This window comes from Hemitrygon akajei, chromosome 23, assembly GCF_048418815.1.
Source record: "Hemitrygon akajei chromosome 23, sHemAka1.3, whole genome shotgun sequence".
In the NCBI taxonomy this organism is placed as follows: Eukaryota; Metazoa; Chordata; class Chondrichthyes; order Myliobatiformes; family Dasyatidae; genus Hemitrygon; species Hemitrygon akajei.
Genome location: NC_133146.1, coordinates 30,306,299 through 30,329,423, shown reverse-complemented (window position 1 = coordinate 30,329,423; position 23,125 = coordinate 30,306,299). Strand labels below are relative to the sequence as shown.

Below are 23,125 nucleotides of genomic sequence, written 5' to 3'. Positions count from 1 at the left end.
AATATGAAGGGTGATGAGGATGGAAAGAGGCTTCAAGAGAGTATCTGAAAGCTGAGTGAATGGACAGTAATTTGGCAGTAAAATGTAGAAAAATGTGAGGTTATCCACTTGACAAAAAAAACTGAAATGCTGAATATTTTTTAAGTAGCAAAATGTTGGAAAGTACTGATCTCAAAAGGGACCTGGGTGTCCTTGCACACTGACAAGGTGCAATTGCAGCAGGTTGCTAAGAATGCAAATTGTATGTTGGCCCCAACTGTTAGAGGATATAATCACAAGATTAGAAATGTCTTACTCTAACAATATAAAACCACACAATTTTGGTCTTGATATTACTATACAGGAAATGCAGCAAAGATTGATCAGATTGTTTCTGGAGTGGTATGTCTGTAAGGTGTGAAGGGATTGAGCCAGTGTGCTGTATATTCTTTAGAAATTAGAAGAATTGTTGGTAACTTTTTGGATACTTAAATTATTAAGGAGCTCAACAGATTCAATACTGGGATGTTGTCTCTCTGGCTAAATAACTAAGAACTGGGATTCACAGCTTCAAGAGAAGCAGTAAACAGTCATTGAGGAGAAATTTCTTCATTCAAAAAGTATTTTCTGTTCTGAATAATTTGGAGACTCAGCCATCAATGCCATTCAAAACCAAGCTCACTGGCTTTTTTTGATATCTGAGGAGTCAAAGCTTACAGATATGATTAGGAAAATGATTAGATGGACAATCAGCAATGACCTGGTTGAACGAATGAGCAAGCTCAAGTGGTAAATGACATATTCTTGCACCTATATCTTACCCTCTAATATTGAAAGTCTTCTAATGGGCCACATCTCTTCTCTGCCAAACTCTCCTTTGGTGACAATTTCCAACACTGTTTTTAAGGCACCATTTTACATCTAAAATGCTGTAAAAATAACTTGGGGGTATTTCCCCATGCTGCTCATCTCTGTGCAGCAGCAATACAAATAAATGAGTAAAATCACTATAGGAAGTAAGTATCTGGCTTTCATCATCATCAGGTGCCATGCCCAGTTTGAGCTTTGACTGCCATGGCCCACACACTCCTGTTTTGGGTCAAGTGGATCAATTCATTGGTATTCATTTACAGTTCTCTGGCTGCTGTCTCCACCATCATTCCTCTTGCTTTCTTCCCTTCAATCTTTCCCATAATTACCATGCATTCTAACTCCTTTTTCCTAATCACATGTCCAATGAAGTTAAGTTGCCTTTTCATGATCTCATACATTATTTCACTTCTTGTGCATGCTCTGTTCATGACATCCTCATTAGATATTCATTTCATCCATGATATTCCATGCATCCTCCTCAAAAACCACATCTCTGCTGCTTCAATTCATTTCCTCACGTTACTAGATATTGTCCAACGTTCTGAGCCATATAACATAGCTGGATAAACTTAACATTTCAGTACTCTGAGGCTGGTTGTCATGCCCAGTTTAGAGTTGGTCAATATATTCTTCATTCTCGTAAAGGTGTCTTTTGCCATCCCTATTCTTCTTTTGATGTCCATGTCGCACCTGCCATCTGATGTCACCCAGTTTCCTAAGTAGCAAAAGTTCTATACTTGTTTATGTCTTCCACGTTTATTCTCAGCCTGCAGATAGGATTCTCCTTCTTTTTGGATATCACCACAGATTCCGTCTTTTTGCACTTGATAGATAGACCCATTTTTGCACTTTCTTCAACAACTATATCAGTTAACTGGTACTCATCCTTAATAACTTCTCTCTTGGCTCTTCCCACTTTCTTCAGATGAAGGGTGTAGCCATGGGCACTCGCATGGCCCCAGCTACACCTGCCTCTTCGTTGGTTATGTGGAACAGTCTATGCTCCAAACCTATACTGGTACTGCTCCCCAACTTTTCCTTCGCTATATTGACGACTACATTGGTGCTGTTTCCTGCACCCATGCTGAGCTCGTCAATTTCATCGACTTTGCCTCTAAGTTCCACTCAGCTCTCAAATTCACTTGGTCCATTTCGGACACTTCTCTCCCCTTTCTGGATCTCTCGGTCTCCATCTCTGAAGTCAGACTGTCCATTGACACCTTCTATAAACCCACTGACTCTCATAACTACCTCGACTATACCTCTTCCCACCCTGCCACATGCAAAAAGACTATTCCCTATTCCCAGTTCCTCTGTCTCCACTGCATCTGCTCCCAGGATGAGGCTTTCCATTCCAGGACATCTCAAATGTTCTCTTTTTTTTAAGGATCATGGTTTCCCTTCTGCTGTCATCAATGATGCCCTCACCCGCATCTCCTCCATTTCCCACATATTGCTATATCAGTTAAGTTTTGTAGTTCTTCCTCCGTACTTGCAACTAACAAAGTGTCATCTGCATATCTGAAATTATTGATAATATCTGCCTTTACCTCTCTAAGACTCCTGAGTACCAGTTTTAATCAGGGCATACAAGAGGTTAGGTGTCAAGCTGACCCAACTCAGCAATAAAGATTCAGGTAATCTTATCTCACTGAATTCAAAGATGTCAATCATCTTGGCAATAAGAAAATTAGTGTGACTGGACACCAACATCTGGGGTACACAGACAGTTCCTTGCATGATGATGAGTGTTCAGGCATAGGGAAGATGGTTTAGACACAGAAATAAACACAGAAGCTCACCTTGGTATCAGTTTTCCCTGGTTAGAGGATAAAGTAGAATGTCCAAGATGCTCATCAATTTTCATCAGCAATTTTTCACACGAGTGATAGATGAGCCACATCTCCTTCCCCCAACTATTGCTAAAATACCACATCATCTGAGAAAATGTCCCCACTAGGAAAGTTAAATTGAATTACTCAATTTGGAACATAAATGTGTACTAAAAATCAACAAGTCCCATGGTGAAAATCTCATTTGGAAATAATTGTGATTCACAAAACCAACTGTTGCAGCAATATACTTTTATCGATTACAGCTATGCTTAATGCATTAATAATGAGCTAGAAATCACCGAATGAAACGTCCACATAAAACCTACAATTAAAAGAAGTGACTAATGAATTGAACAGAACAATAATGAAATGACTACATAATGCAGAATGACAGGAAGGTTGGCCAAGTCTCTATCAAAAGTGCAATTTGCTTTGTAAGATCAGCACCTTCCACAAGGCTCATCAGCTAATTAATTTTTCACTGGTGAAAAGTTTGGATTATTTTAAAATTTGGAAGTACAATGTAAATAAATACAATATATTTCATTATTCTGTACCTCCAACAATCAGATTATATTATGAAAATGTTCTGTTCTTCACACATCTCATGCAAACATTGAAGGTGAGGTCAGTGACATTTTACCCTCTTCATCATATATTTACCATGATTTAATCAGGTGAATGAATGCAGAGACGGAGAGATAAAAGCAATATTCAGAAGTGTATAAAAAGCTCATTTATTCAGGGCAGTTATTTTCCACATTATTCAATCTGCCAGCTTTAGGTAAAACATAACAGGAACTTTTACATATTATGTTCTATTGCAGTAAACCAAAATTACCACTGGAAGTTCAGAAATTCTTCCTCAGCTGCTAAATACATAACATAGTAGATGCTATGAACTATATTTTATTTCTGAAATTTAATTTCTCTAAATTCAATAGAATCAAATTTCATACACACTGTTCTTTGTGAAGTTGCTATTATATTATATATTTGGCACTAGCAAGCAAGGACAAATTCCTGTGCCAGAGAGATTTCCTATCATTGTCAACCAATACTACCAGAACAAATAAATTGGCCATTCATCTCAGTGCAGCATAAATTCCCTTGTCATGTTGCAATTGGATGACGTGTTTTCCGATAAAACATCATGATTGTGTGTCAAGAGTAATCCATGCAACATAAAGCACTTTCCAGTGTCTTGGGGTTGCATTAATGCAAGTTCTTTTGTTTATTTATGGAAAACATAATGTACACATTTATTAAAATTGACATTGTGAAACTTCTTTAATAGCAAATATAAATTGATTAAGAATATACATTTTAAAATAAATATTTATGTGGAACTTCCAACCTATAAAAGGATTAAATGTCATAATGATCATATTAGTGATGAATACAAGCTTAAAAATTTGCCAACAGTGGAATACAAAGAGTTAGGCAAACAATTTCCTCTTCTGCTTGGCAATGCATAGTGAATGTTGCCTATGCTTTACCATTGAGATCTGCTAATCAAAGTTTCAGCAAGTGAGTCAGGAGAATTCTCTTGTTTAGGAAGAAGCTGAGGTTAAGCCAATGGTAAATTTTAGAACAGAGATTTATAGTTGAAGTCGGAAGTTTACATACACTTAGATTGAAGTCATTAAAACTCATTGTTTAACCACTCCACAGATTTCATATTAGCAAACTACAGTTTTGGCAAGATGTTGGGGATATATACTTTGTGCATGACACAAGTATTTTTTCTGACAAGTGTTTACAGATTATTTCACTTTTAATTGACTATACCACAATTGTAGTGCGTCAGAAGTTTACAAACAAAATCAAAAGAAATTAGCCAAGACCTCAGAAGAAAAAATTGTGGACCTCCACAAGTCTGGTTCATCCTTGGGAGCAATGTCCAAATGCCTGAAGGTACCACGTTCATCTGTACAAACAGTAGTACGCAAGTATAAACACCATGGGACCATGCAGCCATCATACCGCTCAGGAAGAAGACGCATTCTGTCTCTAGAGATGAACATACTTTGGTGCAAAAAGTGCAAATCAATCCCAGAACAACAGCAAAGGACCTTGTGAAGATGATGGAGGAAACAGGTAAACAAGTATCTATATCCACAGTAAAACGAGTCCTATATCGACATAACCTGAAAGGCTGCTCAGCAAGGAAGAACCCACTGCTCCAAACCCACCATAAAAAAGTCAGACTACAGTTTGCAAGTGCACGTGGGGGACAAAGATCTTACTTTTTGGAGAAATGTCCTCTGGTCTGATGAAACAAAATTTGAACTGTTTGGCAATGAGGCTTGCAAGCCGAAGAACACCATCCCAACCGTGAAGCATGGGGGTGGCAGCATCATGTTGTGGGGGTGTTTTGCTGCAGGAGTGACTGGTGCACTTCACAAAGTAGATGGCATCATGGGGAAGGAAAATTATGTGGATATATTGAAGCAACATCTCAAGACATCAGCTAGGAAGTTAAAGCTCGGTCGCAAATGGGTCTTCCAAATGGACAATGACCCCAAGCATACCTCCAAAGTTGTGGCAAAATTGCTTAAGGACAACAAAGTCAAGGTATTGTAGTGGCCATCACAAAGCCCTGACCTCAATCCGATAGAAAATTTGTGGGCAGAACTGACAAAGTGTGTGCGAGCAAAGAGGCCTACAAACCTGACTCAATTACACGAGTTCTGTCTAGAGGAATGGAACAAAATTCCAGCAACTTATTGTGAGAAGTTGTAGAAGGCTACCCGAAACGTTTGACCCAAGTTAAACAATTTAAAGGCAATGCTACCAAATACTAACAAACTATATATGAACTTCTAACCCACTGGGAATGTGATGAAATAAATAAAAGCTGAAATAAGTCATTCTCTCTACTATTATTCTTGACATTTCACATTCTTAAAATAAAGTAGTGATCCTAACTGACCTCAGACAGGGAATGTTTTCTAAGATTAAATGTCAGGAATAGTGAAAAACTGAGTTTAAATGTATTTGGCTAAGTTGTATGTAAACTTCTGACTTCAACTGTAGGCAGAAGTCCAGACGAAGGGTCTTGGCCCAAAATGTCGACAGTGCTTCTCCCTATAGATGCTGCATGGCCTGCTGTGTTCCACCAGCATTTTTTGTGTGTTGCAATCCATTAGGTTGGTTTGTGTGATGTGGACAATATTGCCAAAGGTGTACTCTTTACTAATCATAGTATTTCCCTCGGGATGGTAACAGGCCTTCTGCTGTTCTTGTATGCCAAGATAACAATGTAAAGTGAAAAGTTACAGAATTAAAAAATCTAAAAATGCTGGTACAGAGTACGTTATACATCATCTGTGAAAGACACAGACTTTACATCAGAACTAGAAAACAAATCTGTCTAAATTTTATTTATTGATTGATTGATTTATTTTATTTGTTGCAAAACAGTGGAATAGGTCCTTCCAGCCCTTCGAACTGCGTCACCCAGCAATCCCCCAATTTAATCCTTGCCTAATCGTGGGAGAATTTAAAATGACCAATTAACCTACCAGCTGGTACATTTTTGGACTATGGGAGGAAACCAGAACACCCAGAGGAAACCTACACAGTTAGGGAAGAACATTTAAACTCCTTACTGGCGGGGGGGGGGGGGGATTGAACTACTGTTGCAAAGTATTTTTACAAATCACTATGCTACAGTGCTGCCCCAAGTTGCAAGAGAAAGAGAGCTGGAGAGGGAAGACTATCCAGATGACACAAATGCTGTTCTATGGTATTTTTTGCTTTTGTAGTGCAGAATAATGACAGATTGACAATGAAACCAAACAGTAAAATATAATCACATTAACTTGACATGTAATTTATGAGGAATCTTCAAAGTTCTGGTAAGATTGCCACCCCTGATCTTTCTAGTAGTGGAGGTAATAGGACTACAATGAAGTAAACTGATTGGCTGCAAGCATAATAAAGATGGCAGATATTGCAATTACAGTGCATACTAGTAGAATCCATTTTACGCCAAATAACACACTCCTTAGACTGCCTGTGGACCCCACAAAGAACATTGTAAATTATCAGTTGTGGACGGTGCATTCAGGAATTTCTCTGGTATCCTTATGGTGGACTAGACTCTGCCCAAAAGTTTACATTTATAAATATAAATACCGAGAAACCCATGAATTCTCCCTTGCATCAACATATAGAATCAGTCACAAAAATCTCTAGAGATAACAAATTTGAAATGTTTTTTTTCTCTCAGTTCAGTCTTCATTGATTTTTTTAAATGTGTTTGCTAAAAAAATGAAGGTTGATGTTAACGATATCGTGGGGTATGCTGATTTGGACAAACTGCCATGCTTGACAGCATGAAACAGCCTAATTACTATATGCAACTGCAGAAGCACTACAGAATGAAATACTGTATCCCCACTCTTGTCAATTCTACTGCCTTGTGGGGTTTGGTGGCACAGTAACTTTAAAGAAATGATGTTATCATCACTCCTAAACAACTGGTGTTCCTAAATAAATAAACCAAAGAACGTTAAAGTTAATGACAAACCTCTTCATAATGTCTTCTTATAAACATTGGTAATATTGATGAAGTAATATTTTTAAAAATGAGAAGAGGGAAGGATCACATATGTTTAATTTATCTATTATGCTGACAATAAACCCTTCCCTCAGTTAATGTAGTGTTCAGTCAACGCAGTTAGCTAGTTAATGCAGTGTTCGTACATCACATTTGGTCTATTTTATATATGGCACATGTCCTAGCTCATTTTCAGTACATTAACTAGTTCTAATCTACTTGCATCATTTCTATTACCAAAAATGGAACCTTGTTTCAGACCAAAGTAAGTCTGGAAAACACAACGTTTAAATCAATAAAATATTTGCCACTACCTAATTAAAGATATACCTACATTGAAAATTAATTGTTATGTGTTGAATTGAATTGTAACATTAAGTATAATGTTCAAGACTTAGAAAAGAATTTATTTGCAGAGTAATTATATAAATACATGTTGAATGTTATTGTGGCATACCCATTTCGATGAATTCAACAATAAGTAAAATAAAAAACAATTTTATCAAATATTTCTGAAATTCTCTAGTAGTGGGGAGTGGTAAATGAGTGTTAAAATAACCATACTGTAGCAGCTAATATACATTTGAGATCTACTGGTTTCTATCAGTTAATTAACATTGGAAAATACCAACATATTTGCAAATGCTTCCCCCTAAAAAATACAAATTACAGTGTAAAAATAGAAATGTAACCATAATCACTTTAATACCTTTTTGTCCTTAGATGCCCAGGTTTCATTATATACAGTATCTGTGGGGACACTAGCACACAAAATAGAACAAATTTTCATATCCTTTAGGGTTGAATGTCTGTATGGATTAGATAATGAAGAATTATGGGATATATAAGACCAGAGCCCAATAGTTTGCCTGATATTTAATTACCTGTCAGATATTGTGGCAGTGCTAACAGTAAAATATGTCAATGACTGCACACTGTATTACACACGCAGGGGAAAAAATAACCAAGGTATGGTGTTTAAAATGGTCCTCATTTTAAGGTTTACAAAAATCCAAAACATTTCAAGTAATAATATAACAGTAACCATGATATGTTGTATTTTCAAAAATCAATACATTTACTATTACTGAATGCCTTAGCTGATTTATCTCAAGAATAGTCAGGTCATGAGTTGTTCATATATTACAGTTTTTCACATTATAATGAGGCAATTATAATGAGAAATACAAGCTTGAACTATAGAACCGCAATTATCAAGGCCATTTTGGGCTGCATGAGTGTTCTTAGTTGTGAATAGACACAGTTCCAAACTTTCAGTGTATGTAGCAAGGAAAAATAAATTATAATAAATATATATACTGTCAGTAATGCAGACTACAGTAAGTGTTAACATATATACTACACATTGTTGACGGATTTGTCTAATGTTCAAAATCATTGTGCTTTTGACAAGTTATGAAACGTTTTATATAACTTACCCTTTGATGGCCATGATTCTGGAACGGGTTTGTCACTTTACTTCAGGCGTATATCATGTTACCATGCAGCAAAAGGCTCCTGCCTCCCTTGCGTGCACACAAAATACTTTGCAGATGCTGGGGTCAAAGCAACATGCACAACACGCTGGAGGAACTCAGCAGGTCGGACAGCATCCGTGGAAATGAAGTCACCTGCTTCCCCTCCCCCACCCCTTGATCTTTCCCCTTACTGGTTTTTCACCTGGCACCTACCAGCCTTCTCCTTCCCACCCTCCCCCCACCTTCTTTATGGGGCCCCTGCCCCCTCCCTCTTCAGTCCTGATGAAGGGTCTCGGCCCGAAACGTTGACTATTCGTTTCCACAGATGCTGCACAACCTGCTGAGTTCCTCCAGCGTGTTGTCCCTTGTGTGCATGTTTTCCCATAAGTGAGTACTCCAATTTTAATCCTATGCTCTTCCTTACATCCTTTAATGCTCTCCTCTTGAAAATGCACTCTACTTATTTTAAATTGTGTTGTAGCCTTTGCTTGAATGGCAATTTGTGATGAAACTTTACATGTTCAAACTTTCCAAATAATTTTTTTCACTTTCTTGTTAGACAATGTAACTTTTCTTCCAATTTTTTCCCCATCACTGCACCTTTTCGAAATTTGTAACACCATTATATGCTCTTATGGACTTTTATTTTTCCAGTTTCTTTTGCCCTTTCTTGATAACTATAAATGCTCATTCACTAGATCATTCTACTGAATTCTAGCTGTTTCATTTGACTATCGTGACTATACTCTGCTTAGTTCTCTGAGACAATAATGTCTTTCACATCTTCCAGACTCTTGGAATAATCAAGAAAATCATCAATATGCTATCAATTAGTCAACAGCAGTTACTTTTCAAAGACTGTATTTCCTTAGTTAGAGCGGCAAAGCAGCCAGTTTCTGTTGAGATATACGTACCTTGGATGCACACATCCCATTCCACATCCGTGTATCAATTCAGCTTTATCACAATGTCTCCAGATATCTCAAGTGTTTCTGGGCCCTGCTGATAAAATTTCTTTCTCAAGCCTTTCTGCTGTCCTTCCACAAGGGTTGCTTCTCTAACAAAGTCACACAAATCTGCAGTAGGCCCTCAAGAGACTGCAGGAGTGTCCAAATGTCAAGTGCCTAAATGTGTCTCAGTCTGAAACCTTAGGCTTGTGAATCATCCAATCTACTCTAACCAGTGACACTGGTTTCAAGCTCCACCGTGTGCAATGCAGTCTTTAATTATTACAATCATTGCTATCCCTATACATTTTAATTACAGCCCAGTTATTAATACAATTCAATTGTTCAAAGAATTAAATGCCACAACAAGGCTCATACTGTAATTCATTTTCAGATGTGAAAAATAACAAGGGCTTCTTTTTTTCACTTGCTGCTTATCATCAAGCCATATGTGACCCTGAGATGAGCTCCATCACTGAGATCACTGACATCTTCCAATGTAAACATTCCATTCCTAACTCAGTTCAGCTAGTGCTAAAACCTCATCTGTTCCAATACTCTCCAGGTGACCTCACATTCATTCCTTAACTTTCTCATTCAATGTTCTGCCACTCACATCCCAATATCGCCATACAGTTCACCCATTTAAAAATTCTCATCTATGAACTCATTCTTCAAGACTCAAGTTAATGTATCATGTGTACGACAAAACATACAGTGAAAGGTGTCACTTACAGCAACAACCACACACCCGAGGAAGTGCTGGGGGCATCTCATAAGTGTCATCATGCACTCTATAGCTTGCAATGTTTCTATATCATGAAATGTGAGCATGCTACATTATGCTATGAAAACTAACGAGGAGTCATAGAAAACTACAGCATAGAATCATGATCTTAGGTCCATCTGTTTAAAATCCATATACCTATTCAAACTTAAATGTTGAAATCAAAGTCACATCCACCACTTGTGCTGGCAGCTCATTCCATACTCTCAGCACCCTCTGAGGTGATGATATACCCATACAATCCCATCCACGTTCCCCTCAAACATTTCACCTTTCACTCTTAACCCATGACCTCTAGTTGCAGTCTTGACTAACCTCAGTAGAAAAAGCCTGCTTGCATTTACTCTATCTATACCCCTCATAATTTTCTATCAAATCTCCCCTCAATCTTCATCTTCTAGAGAATAACACACTAACCTATTCAATCTTTTCTTATAACTTGGGTCCTCTAGACCCAGTAACATCCTTGTAAATTTTCCTTGTACTCCTTCAACCTTATTTACTTTATTCTTGTAGACAGATAACCAAAACTGCATATATACTCCAGTTTAGGCATCTAATACAAATTCAACATAATATTCCAACTCCTGTACTCCATACTTTGATTTATGAAGGTCAATGTGCCAAAAGCTTTCTTAACGATCCTATCTATCTGTGATACCACTTCCAATAAATTATAGACCTGTACTCCCAGATCCCTTTGTTTTACAGGACTAGTCAGTGCCCTACCACTCACTGTGCAAGAACTACCCTGGTTGGTCTTTCCAAAGTGCAACGCCTCACACTTGTCTGCATTAAATTCCATCAGCCATGTTTCAGCCCATTTTGTTCAGCAGATCCAGATCCCACTGCATGCCATGACCGTCTTCTTCACTTTGCACTACACCCCCAATCTTAGTGTCATCTGCAAATTTGCTGATCGAGTTAACCACATTTATTGTCCAGATCATTGATATATATGACAAACAACAATGGGCCTAGCAGTCCATTAGCCACAGGCTTCAAGGCATGAAGGGATATGGGGAGAAGGCAGGAGAATGAAGGGATATGGGGAGAAGGGATATGAAGGCATGAAGGGATATGGAGAGAAGGCAGGAGAATGGGGCTGAGAGGAAAACTAGATCAGCTATTTTGAAATGGCAGAGCAGACTCGATGAGCCAAATGACCCAATTCTGTTCCTATATCTTATGCCCTCCCATCAGAGAGGCAATCATATACTACCTCTCCCTGGCTTCTCCTGCAAAGCCAATGCCTAATCCAATTTACTACCTCATCTTAAATGCCAAGCAGCTGAACCTTCTTGGCCAATCTCCCATGCAGGACTTTGTCAAATATCCTACTTAAGTCCATAATAGACAACATCCATTGTCTTGCCTTTATCAACTTTTCTGGTAACTTCCTTGAAAAACTCTATATGATTGGTTAGACATGACTTATCACACACAAAGCTATACTGACTATCCCTATTTAGTCTCTACCTATACAAATACTCATATATTCAGCCCCTTAGAATATATTCCAATAACCTTCCCACTACTGATGGGAGTGTAAATAGCCTATAATTTCCTGGTTCAATTTTGGAGCCTTCATTAAACAGAACAACATTAGCTATCCTCCAATCCTCCGGTACCTCACCTGTCACTAAGAATGATTTAAATATCACTGCTAGGGCCCCTACAAATTCTGCACTTGCCTCCCAAAGGGTCTTATGAAAACTTTGTCAGGCTCTAGGGATCGTCCAGACTATTTGGCTCAAGACAGTCAACACCTGATGCTCTGTAAACTGTATAGGGTCCATGACCCCCCTGCTGCTTTGCCTCACTTCTATAGACTTAGTGTTAGTCTCTCAAGTAAATACAGATGCAAAAAATCCATTTCAGATCTCCCTTATCTCTTTTGGCTCCACGCATAGATTACCATCCCAATCTTCCAGAGGCTCAATACTGTCCCTTGCAATCATTTTGCTCTTAACATATATGTAGAAGCCCTCAGAATTCTCCTTCATCTTGTCTGCTAGAACAACTTCATTACTTCTTTTAGCCCCTTCTGATTTCCTTCTTGGGTATTCCATGCATTTCTTATACTCAAGTACTTCATTTGTTCCTACCTGCCTATACCTGCTACTCACCTCCTTTTACTTAACCAGGGCCTCAGTATCTTTCAAAAACCAAAGCCTGTTATCCTTGCTTTCTATTCTGATAGGCACACACATGCTTTGTACTCTTAAAATTTCTCTTTTGAAGATTTCTCACTTACCAAGTACACCTGTGCCAGAAAACAGCCTGTCCCAGTCCACACTTGCCAGAACCTTTCTGATACCATCAAAATTGGCCTTTCTCCAATTTAGAGTCACAACCCACAGACCAGATTTATCCATTTCCAAAATGGCATTATGATCACTAGATGCAAAGTGTTCCCCAACACAAACTTCTGTCACCTGCCCTGTCTCATTTCCAAATAAGAGATCAAGTACTGTATTGCACACTCACTGGGATTAAGGAAACTTACATGAACACTTTTGACAAACTCTATCCCAACTAGTCCTTTAACAGTATGGGAGTTCCAGTCAATGTGTGCAAAGTTAAATTCACCTACTATCACAAAATTATGTTTCTTTCAATAGTCTGCAAATTCGCTATAATTTTTCTCCCCTAAATCCCACAGACTGTTGGGTGATCTATAATATTGCCCCATTAATGTGGTCATACCTTTCTTGACTCTCATTTTCACCGATAAAGCCTCACTGGATGAGTTGTCCAGTCTGTCCTGGCAGAGCACAGCTGTGTCCCCTTCCAGTTTAGATGCAAATCAACTCTTCCGTACAGGTCCCACCTTCCTTGGAGGAGAGCCCAATGCTCCAAAGATCTGATGCTTTCCCTCCCACACCAACTCCATAGCCATGTTAAACTGTATGATCTTCCTATTTCTAGCCCCACTAGAACCCATTTTCCTGTAATCTGCACCTTGTGTGTAACTACCTCTCTATAAATCCTGAATGATCTAGAGTTCATCCAGTTCCAGCTCCAGCTCTTTAACTCAGTGTCTGAAGCTGCAGGTGAAATTGTTAGGAACACTGAAGGTCTCTCTGGCTTCCCACATCCAACAAGAGGCGCATTCAACTATCCTGCCTGGCTTCCCTACTATGCAATTATAAAGACCGCAACAATGAATAAACTACAGCTTTTCACCTTCTCTTACTCAAGCCTCTCTTTGCTGAAGCCTCAAAGAGCTAAAATCTCAAAATCCCCACTGTAACACCATCCACTCCAACAAAGGATGCTCCAATTGTCCCTGCCTTATTTTAATTGGCACTTCCACTTTGCAACCTGATTAGATGCTGTTCAAACATCACATCCCTATTTCCATAATCTCCTCCAGAGTTACAAACATTTGAAATGTTATCACCCCCCCCCCCCCAATACTGACATCAACATTTTAATTTTTTCAACAGTACCTCCAAATTTCTACTCCACTCACCAGCCCTCTCCAGCCTTTTTCCTTAATTATAAATCCTTTTAAAATCTACTTCTCTAACCAGGCTTTTATTTATCTGATTTATGCTCTTTTATATGACTCAGTGTGGAATTTTGTTTGTAAAACACATTAGATGAGCTTTTATGCTAAAAGGTTTACCGTAAGAGGAATTTGGTGTTATTGTTAAAGAAACTCAAGGCTACTTGATTTCACCTGCTGCTTACCCAGCTTGGGTAATTGCCTATAAGAAAAACCCTGTCATTTTAGAGGATCTGACAAAATTGCTGATCAGTGGACATCTTTAGAAATTGCAGTAATCTACGTATATTTGTGCCCTTCATTTTTGTCATTCATTTACATCCCAATACAATTTCCGTTACTTCAGCAAAAAGTCTCACCTCTACATGTTTTCCACCAAATTTTGCAGTTCTCTATTGCAAAATTATCTATTTCATTCTGAACTGTTTCCAAACTGAACCGAACTCTTTCAACCGGTAAGATGGCAACATGCTTGTACACAGCAACTTATACAGGGTCAACCAAAGGTATTACTGTATTTTATTGTACTATATGTGCCTTGAGCTGTGCATGGCTATTGGTACTGTGCTTTTGCCTGGCCCCCAAGGGACGTTGTTTTGTTTGGCTGTATTTACGGGTATTCATATACAGTTGAATGACAATTACACTTGAATTTGAAAACGTCTGCACCTAATGAGAGAATTTCAATTTTAATTTCATATAATTTTAGAAATTTTCATGGACTTTTCCCTAGTAGTTTTGGAAAGGCAGGGAGAAATTAATCATTTCTAGGAACAAGCCAGAATTGTTTCCTGGCTTGAAAAACGGTCAAGACGTAGAGAGTTACTGTAAGATCAGGAAATTAGACGTGTATTATCAAGTCCTTCATTTCTAACCTAACATCTCACCTGAAATCTACAAAGCCCTGAGTTTCTTTGCTTAAATCTGGGAACAAGGTATAAGAACACATTATGTAATATACAGTGTTTATAAAAAGTATTCACCTCCCTTGACAGTTTTCATGTTTTATTGTTTTACAACATTGAATCACAGTGGATTTAATATGGCTTTTTGGTACTCATCAATAGAAAACGGCTCTTATGTGTCAAATGAAAAAACATCTCTACAAAGGGGATATAAATTAATTACAAAAATAAAACACAAAATAATTTATTGCAGAAGTATTTGCCCCCTTGAAGACAGTATTTAGAAGATAGATGCACCCTTTTGGGAGTAATTACATCCATGAGTCTGTGTTGATCTCTATCAGCTTGGACAAGGCAACTTTTCCCCATACTAAACCATTCCTGCATAGTTTTGGCTTTATGCTTGTGGTCATTGTCTTGCTGGGGAACAAATCTTCTCCCATGTCACAGTTCTCTTGCAGAAGAATCAGGTTTTCCTCCAGGATTTCCCTGTATTTTGCTGCATTCATTTCACCCTCTACCTTCAAAAGCCTCCAGGGTCTGCTGCAGTGAATCATCCCCACAGCATGATGCAGCCACCATCGTGCTTCATGGTAGGGATGGTGCATTTTTGATGATGTGCTGTGTTTGGCTTATGCAAAGCATAATGTTTAGTCTGATGGCCAAAAAGCTCAATTTTGGCTTCATTAGACCACAGAACCTTCGTCCAGCTGACTTCTAAGTCTCCCACATGCCTTCTGACAAACTCTAGCCAAGATTTCATGGAGTATTTTTAACAGTGTTTTTTTCTTTGCCACCGTCCCATAAAACTGTGATTGGTGAAGCACCTATGCAACAGTTGTTGTATGCAGTCTCTCCCATCTCAGCCACTGAAGCTTGTAACTTCTCCAGAATTGTCATAGGTCCCTTGGTGGACTCCCACACTAGCCCCCTTCTTGCACAGTCAGTTTTTGAGGACTGCCTGCTCTAGGCAGATTTACAGCTGTGCTATATTCTTTTCATTTCTTGATGATTGACTTAACTGTACACCAAGGGATATTCAGTGACGTAGAAATTTTCTTCGATACATCTCCTGACTTGTGCTTTTCAATTATCTTTTCACAGAGTTGCTTGCAGTATTGCTTTGTATTCATGGTGTAGATTTTGCCAGGATACTGACTCAACTGCAGCTGGATCTTCCAGATACTGATGTATTTTTACTACAATCTATTGAAACTTCTTGACTGCACACAGGTCTCCAAAGATCAGATCTCCATTTAACTAATCATGTGACTTCCAAAACTAATTGGCTGCACCAGTGATAATTTGGCATGTCATATTAAAGGTGGGGGTGAATAGTTAAGCAATCAATTATTTTGTGTTTTATATTTTTAATTAATTTAGATCACTTTGTAGAGTAGAGTATCCGTTTTCACTTTGACATGAGTCTTTTCTGTTGATCAGTTTCAAAAAAGCCAAATTAAATCCACTGTGATTAAATGTTGTAAAACTATAGAATATGAAAACATCCGGTGGGGGGGGGGAGAATTTTTTTTATGGACACTGTAATTTTTTCCAGAGTTCATGAGGATCTGGGAGGCTTTCTCAAAGAGCGGTGGAAGCAGGGATTCTGAACTTTGTAACCTTTGAAAGTTAAATCAGGGTGGTATTTACACAATACAAAGCAGGGTTCTGGAGAGTGTTATAGAAGAGAAAAGGCAAATATATAGTCCTCTAAAAGTGGAGTTACAGGTAGACAGGGTGTTGAAGAAGGTATTTGGTATGCCAACCTTCTTCTGTGTCCAGTTCTGGTTGCCAAGTTACAAGAAAAATGTCATTAAATTGCAAAGGCTGCAGAGAATAATCACATGGATGTTAGGACTGCAGAGCTTGAGTTATAAGGAGATACCAAATATACTGGATCATCTTCCTAGAGTATAGGAGGCTGAGGGGTGATCTTATTGACGTATATAAAATCATTGAGGCATAGATAAGGTCACAGTCTTTTTTGTAGGGTAGGGGAGTCTAAAAGAGAGGGTATAGGTTGAGGTGAGAGGGCAACAATTTAAAGGGGACCTGAGCAAAAGTTTTTTCAAACAGAGCATGGTGGTCATATGAAACAAATTGCTAGAGGAAGAGGTAGTGATGGTACAGTTTCAATGTTTAAAAGAGATTTAGACAAGTACATGGATAGAAAAGGTGTAGAGGGGTGCGTTACAAATGCAAGCACTGGAAGGGAGAAATGAGATTAAAATCAAATCAGCTGTGATCTTATTCAATAGCAGAGCAGACTTAGGGATAGAATGAAACTGAATGGTCTACTCTTGCTCATAATTCGCATGTTTACAACTGTTCAGGATATTTACAAAGACAGGTGTATAAAAAGGATCCGGACGATCACTGGGGACCTGAGTCACCCCAACCACAAACTGTTCCAGCAGCTACCATCCGGGAAACAGTAAACCAGCATAAAAGCCAGGACCAAGAAGGTCTGGGGCAGCTTCTTCCACCATGCCATCAGACCGATTAATTCATGCTGATACAATTGTATTTCAATGTTATATTGTCTGTTTTGTTGTACATACTATTTATTATAAATTACTATAAATTGTACATTTAGACAGAGATGTAACATACAGATTTTTACTCATGTATATGAAGGATGTAAGTAAAAAAGTCAATTCTATTCAATTCAATACTGTACCAACAGATCTCAGTCAAGATGTACAACCGCTCCTCCCTCCCCATCATCCTCAACACAGATGCCCCCTAGGTCTGTATGTTGAGCCCACTGCTGAACACTCTGCTCACACAGGACTGTACAGTCAAATACACGAGCAATCTCATTGTCAAGTTTGCTGATGATGCATCAGGGGCACGGCTCACCAACAACGACAATAAGATGGCCCACTGAAAGGAGGTGGAAGTGCTTGAGGCCTGGTGCCAGGTAAATAACCTCTTTCTTATATCAACAAGACAAAGACGATAGTTATCAACTTCAGGAGAACCCTCATCACTCAAACCTCTCTTCACATAAGCACCTCAGCAGTGGAAACTGTGCGCTATTGCAAACTCCTGTGGGTGCACATCTCACAAAACCTGCGATGGTCTCAGAACACATTCTCCGCAGACAAGAAATCTCAAGAATGCCTCTACTTTCTGAAGAGGCTGAAGAGAGCTGACTATCCATGCCAATACTCACAAGCTTCTACAGATGCACACAGTTCAAAGGTTCAAATGTTCATTTTATTATCTAAGGATACAACTCTGAAATTCTTCAATTCTCTGGGTACCCATGAAACCAAGAAAAGAAAGGCAGCTCAATCATCAACCCCACATCCCACCTCTGAACAAAACAGATCAGGCACATCAACCTCCAAATACCTCCTCTCACAAAAAAAAAACCAAACAATAATGGATCAGGCACATTGACCCCCTGAAAACCTCTTTCTACATAAAAACAAACCAAATAAAACGGATCAGGCAAACTGACCCCCTAAAACCCCTCTTCCTGCATAAAAAACAAACAAAAAGGATCAGGCACATCGACCCCCAAATCCCTCCTCCCATACAAAAAGCCAAACACAAACAGTTTAGGTGCATTAACCCCCAAATCCCTCCGCCCAGACAAAAAAACGAACAAAATGGAACAGGCACAGCGACTCCCAAATCCCTCCTTCCACACAAAAAAATTAACAAAATAGATCAATACATCCTAATATGCTGCATCCCTGTATGATGTGGAAAGTGCACTGCACCAGACAGAAGAGCTATGCAAAGGGTAGTTAAAATAAAACAGACTACCAGCACCAGTCTACCCACCATCAAGGACATATATACAGAAACATTCCAGAAAAAGTCCAGTACTATAATGAAAGATCTCAGCCATCCTGTTTATGGACTGTTTAGCCACTTCCATTGAGTGTATTGAGCCACACCCATACAGTTACTTGTACATTCTGTTCTATAGGATGGTTTTTATATTTATAGTTTTGGGATTATTTTTTGTGTTCTTTATGCTTATTGCGCAGTTTTATGCAGCATTGAATCTACAGTAACAGTCATTTCTTTCTCCTTTACACTTGTGTACTGAAGAATTATAAAAAACAATCAAGAGTTTAAATGTGCCCCAATGATTCAAAAGAGAAATATTGTTTGTCATTTAATTAAGTTTACAGTACCCTAGTAGAATTAACCTTTTCCCCCATAAACAACTAATCAACATTTTATATAAACTGCAAAAATATAATCTTTGGAAAATTTGTTTCCTTGTGAATTTTGCATAGGATGCTCAGGATTATAACATTTCATGTTAGTTATTGCTATGATTGGTGTTCTAATTTCATTTAACCTTTACCTTATATGTCAACCACCAGTGACACCGCACACCTTCAAAAAACATGGTCACTCTCCAACCTACCTCTGATACCTTTGAGACTCTGCTAATTTGATTTTCCTGTCTTTCCGTTGATTTTCCTCCCCAAACCATTTCTCTTTTTCTGTGTTTTTCTCTTTTGCACCACTTCACTACTTCCTTCAAATTGGAAGATACAGGTGAAACATTATGCCATAGCATTGTGGGGCAATGGCCATCAAGATGAACCACAGAAGATGTCACTCCAAGTTTTGTTTTGAGTTGGTAGCATTTAATTGTGTTATACAATAATAGCTGTTCACAAAATACTGTTCCATTGACTTCAATACAGCTGCTACCATGGGATGCATTTAGTGCTACCAACCCAAACTACTCACCATGGCAGACGCCACACTGATGTATACCTAACATTCTCATAGCCTCACTAACATTCATGTGTCCCACCATTTTCTGTTCTACAGACACTTCCTGCGTACTTCCAGCACAGCACTTTGGCACATAGAATCATCAAATATTTATGACACAGGAGATTGTTTAACCCACTATGTCTAGGTTCATTGAAAAATCTGACTGACATAGTCCTACCTTTCCATACTTGGTCCACAGAGTTTCAGGTCACAGTTCGTCAAATGCAATATTTAAATATCAAAACACAAGAGCTTCTGCAGATGTTGCTTGACCTGCTGAGTTCCACCAGCACGTTGTGACTAATGCTCTCTATTTAAGTAATTTAAGGGTTTCCATCTCCCTCATCCTGCCAAATGATATGTTACAGACACCCACCACTCTCTGGGTGAACAAAGTTTTCTCACTTTCACTTCAATCTTTCTACCAGCTACTTTAAGTCTCAGCCCACGGTTTTTTGACTCCTCTGCAAAGGTCAATAGATGCTTCCTAGTTACGATGTTTAGGCCCCTCATTTAATTTTATGCACCTCTGTTAACTTCATTCATTGCCCCTTGTTTTAAAGAAAGCCATCTATACCTGTCCAATCCTACCTCACTGCTAAATTTTTTCAAGACATACAATGTCCTGTTATGCAGGAGAACATGCTTCAATAGGTTTCAATAGGTACATTTAATGTCAGAAAAATGTATACAATATACATCCTGAAATTCTTTTTCTTCACAAACATCCATGAAAAAAGAGGAGTGTCGCAAAGAATGAATGACAGTTAAACCTTAGAACCCCAAAGTCCACCCTGCTCCCTGCTCCCACACACAAGCAGCAGCAAACCCCCCCCACTCTCACTAGAAAAAAGTATCAGCACCCTCCACTGAGCACTCAAGCGTGCGGTGAGCAGCAATAAAGACACAGACATGCAGTACCCTAAAAACCACTCGTTCACCTGGTAATTTGACATACCACAGGCTCTCCTTCTCTCCCTCTCTCTCCTTAATAAGGCAAAAAAGAGGTGTCCTCCGTTTCAGTGAAAGGGGAGACATAACAAACAAATTGCTGATAAACAATGTCAAAAGTCTGTTGTGGTGCTTTTACTGAGTTCTGTGCCCAGAAAGCTGGCCCCAGAAAGGCGCAGCTCTATGAACACACAACCCCTCTCAGCTAACCCACTGCTCCCAACTTTCAGTGTTCTCCTGCGATGCTTCAGTCAGATAATGTCCCTACACTACACTCCAGGAGACAGGCCCTGGACTAAAGGTTTGCTAGCATAAAATAACAGCCACTTGCCTGGTTGAGTATAGCTGCAACGAAAACCCTGGAAGCTCACTGTCAAAGATCAAAGCAATCCATTTTACTGACACTCCACCCCCACCACTCTACGGTCTTTATAATGCTCATTATGATCTCTAAGCATTCACCCTTCCCTCCATAAGCATGCTATGACTGCAGTACATTAACAACTACTAAATTCAATGAAGAAACTACTCCAATTTCTTCAACAGCCTCTGATATCTACCATCTTGCAATTCAAAAGCAGGTGGCAACAGAAACACCTCACCGTAGAGTTCACCACCATCCTGTCTTGCAAATATATAGCAGGCCAATCATTACTAGTATTCAAATGGAAGTAAGTCCTTTATTTTTGCACACATGCTGGTACTAGAAGATTCATAACCTGTCAGTTTGCTCAGGTGCTCATCCAGGCTTAAAATCTGACACTACATTCATTCTAAAACAGCAAATTAGCAAGCAAATACAAAGACTAAGTTAACAAAGTAAAACTTGCTTGCAGCATCGCAGTCACATAGATTAGTTTTAATGTCAATAATTTTAAAATGTGTCTGAATTGATAGACACGGACAAAACTTGAAAACTAGAGCAGCTTCAACCGCTGGCAAAGCTCGCCCTCACCTTTGTCTTTTGTTAATTACTGTCACAATATTTCCAGGATCAGGAATGGATATTGCTGATGTAGGTGGAAAAACTGATATCAGGAACCCTGAGGTCTAGTTACTCACTGTTCAGACTTCGCTCCTGGCTCAAGGGTGCTGAGAACTAGCCAAGATTGGATCTCCGTACCCATCCTACTCATGTACTGGCTTACTGGAAGCTCCAACAATAATTTCAGGCAATGAGTCATATTCTCAAAGATCTGGCCATTATCATTCCTTCAGTGTCATTAGACCAGGTAAAGGCTTATACTACAACACAACTTCATCATCTTTGCAGTCCAAGTTTGTCTAACCATGAAAATTCATCCAGCATACGGAATCCACCAATCTATCACAAACCAACTTGCAAGTCACTGAAGCTTTAAAATAAAGTAGTGTGATGCAGGTTTCTACCACTATGAAATGACTGATTCTCTATATGCTTGATTCATAGGATTAGTCATATCATCACAGTCCAATTAAGCAGTATTAATGTTATATGCACATTGACATCATAATCTGCCCAATTAGTTGAACTGTACAGATCACACTAAAAATGAGCATATCCAATTTACCCAAGACATAGCAGTCAAAATGCTACAGACAGCATCAAAGCAGATGCTAAAAAGCCCAGGTTAAAAGGGAAACCCTCCAATAAATAAAGGCAGCTCTTATATTGTAGACACTCTAACCACCTGGGAGATGGCACAAACATAGATTAACCTATCATATGCAAGAGGAAGATTATTTAGGAGACATATTTGGTTGAATTCTTACAGAATCTTGAGATTCTAATTGTAGGAAAACTGGATCCCAGAAATATATGAGGAAGCAGGGATCACTGATGCCAAGTAACATGAATATTGTGCACGTCTGAAATAATTAATCGTGCAATATTTCAATTATTATCTTGTACTATTTGCCAATTTACCTGTGTTCAAAATTTAAGAACAATGTGTAACAAGGATGACCATAGGCCAAGAAATTCTATAATATGGCCCAACATTTCTGTGCAGAAGCTTTAGTGTGCCTTTGCAACACATCTGTAAACACAACTATTAGCATCTTCATACAGATGTTGCCTATACAATAGAGGCCACCAGTCAAGTTAAAATAAAGGTAATAAAGTTAAATCCAGTTAAGGCCTTTTCTTATGTTGTTTAAAGGCGGCTTAACGTTACCTGATTGGCTGTTTGAGTCTTCATGGTATCTATCGTTTTTATGTTGTCCTTCTACCTGGAAAGTGGGGTCATGCCAGCCTCCTCATCTCTGCAGGGATCCTGGCCTACAAGGAAATGATGCAGAAGAGGAGATTAGTCATATCATATTAAATCTCCCCCACAAATACTCGCATTAAGTTCTCCTTGGATCTAATGCATGTACAAGTGATAGTAGTTTGATCCCCACCTATTGCAAACAGAAGCAGGTTTAAGGAGATATTCGTCACACAGTTCCAATGACTTCATCGATTGAAATATTACCTTGAAATCCAGATCTGGATCAACCTTCCCTAATTTACTTTTCAAGCTTTCTTACTCAACATTCTTCTCATA

At 38.7% G+C, this 23,125-nt stretch overlaps 1 protein-coding gene across 2 annotated transcripts in view; it reads right to left on the bottom strand.

Annotated features, from left to right (window-relative positions):
• pcdh15b (protocadherin-related 15b) overlaps nucleotides 1-23,125 on the bottom strand; it is a 1,734,278-nt gene that overhangs the window by 1,234,175 nt on the left and 476,978 nt on the right. For both annotated transcript variants that reach the window (XM_073027317.1, XM_073027316.1), the window contains exon 3: nucleotides 22,754-22,857. The gene's annotated coding sequence lies outside the window, so the exon portion shown is untranslated. The remainder of the gene's footprint in view (nucleotides 1-22,753; nucleotides 22,858-23,125) is intronic.